Source organism: Triticum dicoccoides, chromosome 6B (assembly GCF_002162155.2).
Source record: "Triticum dicoccoides isolate Atlit2015 ecotype Zavitan chromosome 6B, WEW_v2.0, whole genome shotgun sequence".
Classification (NCBI taxonomy): Eukaryota; Viridiplantae; Streptophyta; class Magnoliopsida; order Poales; family Poaceae; genus Triticum; species Triticum dicoccoides.
Genome location: NC_041391.1, coordinates 580,241,428 through 580,250,354, shown reverse-complemented (window position 1 = coordinate 580,250,354; position 8,927 = coordinate 580,241,428). Strand labels below are relative to the sequence as shown.

At 45.2% G+C, this 8,927-nt stretch overlaps 1 pseudogene; it reads left to right on the top strand.

Annotated features, from left to right (window-relative positions):
• The first annotated feature begins 798 nt into the window (after positions 1 to 798).
• LOC119321298 overlaps positions 799 to 8,927 on the top strand; it is a 9,118-nt pseudogene continuing 989 nt past the window's right edge.

The window sequence follows — 8,927 nt, the reverse complement described above, 5'->3', positions numbered from 1 at the left end:
ACATAGTCAATTGCTTAGGGACAATTCCACAAATCCTACCACCACTTTTCCACACTCGCTATATTTACTTTATTTGCATCTTTATCTAAACAGCCCCTACTTTTCATTTACGCTTTCTTTATTATCTTGCAAAGCTATCAAACAACACCTACAAAGTACTTCTAGTTTCATACTTGTTCTAGGTAAAGCGAACATCAAGCGTGCGTAGAGTCGTATTAGTGGCCGATAGGACTTGAGAGAGTATTTGTTCTACCTTTAGCTCCTCGTTGGGTTCGACACTCTTACTTATCGAAAGAGGCTACAACTATCCCGTATACTTGCGGGTTATCAGCGGGCATGGGTGGTCGGCGGCAACAGGGGGAGAGGAGGCAGGGTTGCGGCGTGAGGGACGGGGGAAGAGATAGGGGAGTCGGGGCGAGGGGCGAGGGCTGGGGAGAGGGAAAGGAAAGAGGTGGCTAGGGTTACGAACGGGCGAGCGGCCTTTTATACGCCTGCGTTTGAAAATACGAGAATGCCCTTGGTGGGGCATGGGATTTACAGGCGGTGGCACCACACTGTTCATTGCAGCAGTGTTTCGTTCGGTCCGACGGCCAGGATCGATCCAAACGAAGATCCGATGGCCAGGATCGATCCAGACAAAGATCCGACAGCTCCGATCAGTTTGGACAACTAATCCAACGGCTCAGATCCATACGCCCTGAGAATGCTTCATTTCTTCCTATACTCTAACAATGGGATGCTTGAGACCAGTTATGTGCAACCTTATTTTTGTCGAGATGAAGATTTCTATTAGTGTAAATGTGGACTAAACTTATTCTTGCCCGCTCGTTCTACCCCATCGCAGATCATGGAGATGAAATCCGCCCTATTACGGATGAAGACGAAAAGAGGGAGTCGGGCCAGTGGAAGTGGAACGCCCGCCGGTGGATGATGGTGCCGGACAAAATGTACTATCGTCAAATGTGTCAGGAGTTTGGTCTTCTGCGTCTCATACCAGGTATGCTTGAGACGATTATGTGCATGTTCCTCTTTTTCAAAACCCAGACTTTTAGTAGAGTAAATGTAGACTAAATTGTTCGCGGCCGTTTCTACCCCATCGCAGATCACGAAGATGAAATCCGCCCTATTACGGATGAAGACGAAAAGAGGGAGTCGGCGCCGGTGGAAGTGGAACGCCCGCCGACGAAAGATGGTGCCAGACAAGATGTACTATCGTCCAATGTGTCAGGAGTTTGTCTTCTGTCGTCCTCATGCCAGGTATGCTTGAGACGATGATGTGCATGCTCCTCTTTGTCAAAAATCAGACTTTAGTAGAGTAAATGTAGACTAAATTGTTCGCCGCCGTTTCTACCCCATCGCATATCATGGAGATGAAATCCGTCCTATTACGGATGAAGACGAAAAGAGGGAGTCGGCGCCGATGAAAGTGGAACGCCAGCCGGCGAATGATGGTGCCAGACAAGATGTACAATTGTCAAATGTGTCAGCAGGAGGATGGTCTTCTGCATTCTTGATACTAGGTAAGTACGTATAACTTCTTCTAGTACATATAAGAGTTTTACAAAAACTGTGAGTAACTGACGGAATTCTTCATGCTGGGGTGCAGCGAACCAGTGCTTTGCGTCGATGGGTTTCTACATTGTACTCCCTCCGCTTTTTTTTACTCCGTATATAAGATTTGTTTAAAGTCAAACTACACAAAGTTTGACCAAATTTATATAAAAAATATGAACGTCTACAGTACTAAAACTATATAGTATGAAAATATGTTTCATGGTGCATCTGAATATATTGATTTCATATTGTGAATGTTTATATTTTTTAATATAAAGTTAGTTAAACTCTATAATGCTTGACTTTGACCAAACCTTATATACGGACTAAAAAGAAACGGAGGGAGTACAAGTCAATTTGGTGTTGTTATTTTCGCGGGTGCTGCAGCAGAACAACGGCGACGCGACCAACAATGTCACCGTTTGGGCGGGGACGGTCATGATGTGCTCAATCATTGCGGAAACGCTCTTTCACGAGCGAGTGTGGCAACGCTCTATCCCAATCTTTCTCTCCCCGTGATTCTAATCTTTCTGTCCCCTGATTTTCAAGTGGGCCTAAAGAAATCTCCCCTCTAATATCTATGGCCCTCCTGATTTCAACGTGGGCATATAAGATATTCTCTATAATCCTTCTTCCCACGGTTAATCTCTTCAGTTATCTCTCCCCCCTTCCAATTCCAATTTAAAGGGATTCCTGTTTAGACGTGGTTACCTAATAAAGCCTAAGGAAATCGCTCGCGAGCAAGCGCACGCCCAATAGCATCCTTGGCGACTGTTACGTTTTTTTATAAATGAAAGGGGTTCTCCGCCCCATTTTTATTAATGAGGCAAAGCTAGAAGCCAGAGTTGGATCAAAACCACAAACACAGCACCCACCGATGCAACCATCATCCCAGCTAGTTTAGCAGACTAAGAAACCTTTTTTTATTATTTTTAAAAAAGATGATCAGACCTCCGGCCTCTGCATCAATCAATGCATGCAGTCATCTGTATTAATTATTCCATAAAGGTTTGACATGAACATACATCAATCCATCTGAAGTCACCACTCACACCTACAAACTTGATAACATGGAGTGCTCTCACTCTCCATATCTAAAACCGTGTCGTCGCCGATCCATCCACATAACGTAATAGGACCAACACTCAGTGCAGCCTACCTAAAGCATGCACCACATGCATAGGTTTTAGAAGGCACCATCATCATCGAGCCACTAACCCATCTTCAGAAGAGAGATCCACATCATTCTTGCCAGTCCGGACATCCGTCGGCGCCACCACGGCGCCTAATGGCGCCACCGCCCCTGCGCTCGACCGTCCAGACGCAAAGATTCTGAAAGATCTGTCGTGCGTAGCACCTGCCAAATCAGGCATGGCTCAGCGTAGCACATGTCAACCAGGCATGACTTGACAGCTCCACCGAAGCTCCGTGCAAGATGAAGCCGCTCCACCTCCTGCCTCTGTCTTCCAACGCTGCTCTACAAACAATGCTCCCGAGAGAGAAACGACACCATAGTACTGCCATCGTCCGATCTGGAAGACCAGATCCTAGGGTTTTCCCAGAAGCAACATAAGTGGGTCGACAACAGTTACACGACGATGCCTTCATCAAGGTAACGACGCAAAACACCGCCATTCCGCCAACGGCTCGGTTTTCACCGACAACTATGTCTACCCGACTCGTAGCCGGGACTACATGACGAATCTCGAGATCCGAGCACCCAGCCGCAGGCCGACCATCTCTGACGGAAGAGATGACCACCACCGCCAGCTGCACCAGTCAGAACGGATCTAACCGGAGGTGTCACTGACGCGACCACCAGACCCACCATGCCGCGCCACAACCATCGTCGTCGCCAGCACTACCACCACAGCCGCCATTAGGACGCCGGTCGGACGTCACACCGTCGTAGTCCAGATCTGGGCTATCATGAACCAGACCGGCGCCGCCGTAGTACAGATCGGGGTGACACCCTCGAGCCAGGGCGCCCCGCTTCACCTATGACCCGCGAGAGGGAGGAGTGCCTCCGTCGTCGCCGTCGCACACACAGGCTATGCCCGGCGCCGACCACGGCGCAGACAAAGGGGAGGCAGAGGAAGGAACATTGACCCGACGGCTAGGGTTGGAGCCCCTCGATCGCCTGCGCGAGGGCGATGGAGGGGAGGGGACATACTAAGAAACCTGAGAGCATAGTTCTCTCCAAACCAATGAAATATATCTAATTTATTATTACAGACCCAAAAGTCTAAGAAACACCACAAGAGACTAACACTCCTGCCCCTTCTCGGCGACTGTTACCTTAGCCGTGACATGACATGCATCATTTTCCAAGCAATCTTCGCCTTGGTAAGTCTTATACTACTCGAGATCCATCACCCTCCACTGCCCCCGTGAGAACAGGCCTTACTCTTTTGTCACATTGCAGGGGGTCGGGCTGCTCGTGCTCTTGTCGCGCCTGTACCTGGTTTATTCGGTCGGCTGCGGCACAACGCATATGCCATGCGGGTCGCACTCCGGCATAGTGACGGGTGTGTTCTACTTCGTGATCTACCTGATCGTCTTCAGCTACGGTGGATATGACAAAAACATACCAACTTTCGGCGTCGATAAGTTCGACGACGAGCAGTCCAGGACAACGTTTTTCCACTACTTCTACCTGGCACATATTGTGGCCTCCCTCTTCTCCGACACCCTGCTGACCTACTTAAAAGAGAACAACCAATGGGTGGTAGCCTTCACGACCTCCGGCGCTGTCGCGGCCATGGCGTTACTGCTGTTTACCGCCACGCAGAGCGGAGCGACAACTTGATCGGCAGCTTCTGCCAAGTCGTCTTCGCCACCTGCCAGAACCGGAAGTCCGGCGTGTCGCTGGACTTGCAGATCATGTACAAGGGCGACGGTGCAAAGAAGCTGGCGCACACTTCAGGCCTCAGGTCAGCCTGCCCTCTAGCGAATCAATCGATACGTAACTAGCAAATCAAGGTAGTTTGGTCTAGTTTGGTTTTACTAACTTGCGGCCGGGTTAAAAGGGAGCTCTATTCGGTGCGTGAGGCGCCCCCCGGGCGGACTCTCCAGCCCCACAGGTGCCCTATTGGGCCGACCCATGTGTGGGACGGGGCGCGCCCTTTATTATTTTTCATTTTCTAGTTTTACTTTTTAATCTATTTTTGTTTTATTCTATGTTAAAATAATTTGGCATAAAAAATTCTAAAAATTTAAAATAACTGCAAATTTTTAAAATAGTTCTTCAATTCAAAACAAGTTTTATGAGCATTTTTAATACTGGCGAACAAATTTTTGCATTTGATGAAGATTTTTTGACCTTGATGAAAAAAAATTATATTAAAGAACATTTTTAGAAAAATGATGAACACATTTTTTATTCAATGAACAAATGTTGAATTTGATGAACAAAATTTGTATTCCAGAACATTTTTGTGAAAAAAGATGAACATTTTTTTATTGAATGAACAAAGTTTTAATTTGATGAACATTTTTTTGAAAACAGTGAACAAAAATAGAATTTGATGAACATATTTTTAGTTCGATGGACAAATTTTGAATTTTGATGAAAATTTCTTAAATCCGATTAACATTGTCGAATTCTTGATCATTTTTAACACGGCTGAAGATTTATTTTACTTTATGAGCAACAACTTGTTCACCAATTTTCCACTAGAGATGAAGAAGAAAAAACGAGATGAAGAAACATTAAAGAAAAAAAAAACTGGGGGACCTCGCGCCCGACATGGGCTAGCCCAGTAGGCGCACAAGGGAGCTAGGGGGCGCCATATGCACCATATAGAGTCCTGGAGAGCTCCTAGTCGGCGCCTTAAGCGCCGGCTAGGAGAACCGGCACCCACGCGCCCTGCAGGTTGGGCGGCCCGCGAAACGCGGGAGTGTAAACTAGCGCGGAAAAAACCCAAAAAAAGTTGCAACTATAGGCATTCGAACTCACACAGTCAGCTTCACCTTCAAAGCTCGCTAACCAGTCAAGCTACGGGCCTTGAGTGGTTGGAAACAGCATGAAACATGACATAACATGGTTGCAGCGCTTTTTGTTGCACATAACTATGCACAGTATCGCGTCAATTTTTTTGAAAACAATTGTGATTAGAAAACTTTCATGGATTTTCGAAAAAGTTCATCATTTCTGAAGAGAAGTTCGCAAACTGGAAAAAAGTTCATCGATTTTCGGAAAGTTTTCATTAGATTTGAAAAAAGTTCACAGAATTCAAAAAATAGTTCACCCTGTTTGAAAAAAGTTCATTGAATTTGAAAAAAAGTTCACCTAATCCAAAAAAAGTTCACCGAATTCAAAAAAAATTCATCGAATTCAGGAAAAGTTCATAGAATTCTAAAAAAGTTCATTGAATTCGAAAAAAAGTTCACCCGTTCAAAAAATGTTCATCTAATTTGAAAACAATTCATCAAAATTGAAAAAAAGTTCACCGAATTTGATAAAAAGAATTGTTAAAAAAGTTCATCGGAGTTGAAAAAAGGTTCGCGAGATTTGAAAAAAGTTCATCGAATTTGAAAAAGGGTCATCGATTATGGAAAAAGTTCATTGAATTTGTAAACAAAAAGTTTATCCATTTTTCATTAAACAAAAAGTGAGAAAGAAAATTTCTCGATATGAAAAAAGAAAATTTGAGAAAAGAGAAAAAAGAAATGGAAAAAGGTAAGATGAAAGAAGAAAGGATAGAAAAGATGTAAGCTATCACAGCTGGCTAGGTGGCGCGGTGGTTGTTGCAGCGTCTCACTAAGCAGGAGGTCTTGGGTTCCATTCTCCTTGCCTCGCCCTTTTTTGCGCTATAAAAACATACAGCGAACGTTGATATGGGCCGGCCCATTAGTAGCGAAGGAAGGGAGTGGGGTGTGCGCCCATTAGCAGGAATGCCTGTAAACGGGCGCTTAAGGCGCCGAATAGGAACCAGCGTAACGGGCGCTTAAGGCGCCGAATAGGAACCAACAGAGTCCTGCGGGTTAAAAGGTGGATCTTATTGACGCGTGTGTGCGTCCTTTTTCCATTTTTCTGTTTGGTTCCTTCTTTCCTTTTACGTTCTTTTTTCAAAAAAAAATTATGTTTTCTTCTCTTTATTGCATATTATATAAAAATTTCACCGTTTATTAGAAAAATGTTCATCGTATATTATGAAGTTTTTCAAAGTATTTTTTACTAATTATTCATTGCATATTCGGAAAATGTCCAACACAAGTGTTAAAAGGCCAGGCCAGTTAGCAATATTAGTCTGCAAGTGTTAATTGACTAAGATATGCTTGAGAGTTTACCTCATAATAAATTATTTTTGTCCTTCACCAGGTTCTTGGACCGAGCGGCACTCACAGCCGAGGTTGCCGCGTGCAGCCAACCGCGCAATAAATGAAAGTTGTGCACGGTGACGTAGGTGGAGCAAGTCAAGATCATCTTGCGGACCCTACCTATTTGGATGTGCACCATCTTCTACACGGTCATGTACACACAGATGGCGTCGATCTTCGTCTTGCAGGTAAATCTAGACTCCTGTATACCAATAGCATGTCTTACTTTCGCCAAGCCCAGCTTCTTCGGTTTCGGCTCAATGTGAGAAGTGCACCTAAAACCCGCTCTATGCGCAGTTTAATACGTGACACTCACTCGTTCTGAAAACGGCTATTGTTTAAAAAAATAATACAATTTTTTTCATAATTTCGAGAAATAATACGTAGATTTGAGAATTTTCACAAATAATACGGCCTCTGTTTCGGCCATGCCGATTAGGGCCTGTCGGCTTGTAAGAGGCCGATTAGGGCTTGTCGGCCTAGGAAATGCCGATTGCTACTGGCTTGGGCGAAGCCGATATGTTAGCCCGACACAAGCGTACGTGGATAAGACAGCTCCCCTTGAGCCAATCGATTGGAAACTTGGTAGCTCTGTACATGGCCACCTTTAGCTGGCTTGGCTGCACGCTAGTACTAGTGCTCTCATTCCATCGGTGGCAAGTGCACTAGTAGTGCTCTCGTTCCATTAGAATACTACATCGGCGTCCTACTTAGCTTAGCATAATTATCATATGCTCATGTCCATTCAGGGATACACGACAGCAGATACACACGTTGATTGGTTCTCTGGGCTGCCAATTCCCGACATGAGTGTTTGAAGAATTTTTGTACCAAATATGGATCATCCCAGCTCCTGTCTATGACATGTGGGTCCCACGACATACATTTTTATATGAAATAATGATATTGGGCTCTTTCTATAGAATTTGTCATGCACATCATGATGGTGCTAACGGATTAAAATTTTGATTCATCGTTTGAGAAATATTATCTTCAGAAGTTTTGAATCATATATGTACAGAGCTAGCAAATTTCCAGTCAATTGGCTCGCTGCCCTATGCATATACGCTTGTGTCACACAAATCGAGGTTTCAAGCCGACAGGTATAGGGCCTCTTACAAGCCGACAGAGCCTAATCGGCTTAGCTGAAACGGAGGCCGTATTATTTGTGTAAATTCTCAAATCTATGTATTATTTATAGAAATTATGGAAAAATGTATTATTTAAAAAATATTGGCCTGAAAACGACCAAGTCTTTTTCTGTAAACTATATCATGTTGCATTTTGTGAGGCTTATAGCTTTGTGCATGTTTATGGAGATGATTTATATATGTAAAATGATCTAATCTTCATGCATCTTGATGTTAATTTGGCAATCATCATCTTTTACCATGAGTAACAACATTTAACCTTGCCATGCATCATACTTGGTTTGGGTTGTAGTTAATTTGGTTTGAGTTTACTTGCAAGGTAGCGCGATGAGGCGAACCACGATGTGGGGAGCATTCACAATACCACCCTCAAGCATGTCTCCGTCCAACCTCCTCACCGTGGCAAACACGATAGTCGTGTTCGACTCGGTCATCTGCCGGCTCCTCGCATGGATCACCGGACGCCCGGACGGACCTACCGACCTGCAGAGAATGGGGGCTGGCCTTGTTCTCGGCGCACTGGCCATGGCCATCGCGGGCACAGTCGAGATCTTCAGGAAGAAAGCCAGCACGACAGAGGCAAACAACAGCGAACTGCACATCTTGTGGCAGGTGCCGCAGTACGCGGTAATGGGAACGTCTGACGTGTTGATGTACATGCCCCTGATGGAGTTCTTCCATGCGAAGATGCCCGACGGATTCAAGAGCTTCGGGTGCGCCTCTGCTTGTCGTCCGAGGCGATCGGCAATTACATGAGCGATGTCATCATCACCGTTGTCAACAAGGCCACCTCCGTTAACGGTCGTCCGGGCTAGATCCCCCCCTGACTTGAACAAGGGGCAGGTGGACAAGTTTTTGTTCATGTTGGGCGTCTTATGCAGGGACGGAGCTATGTGTATT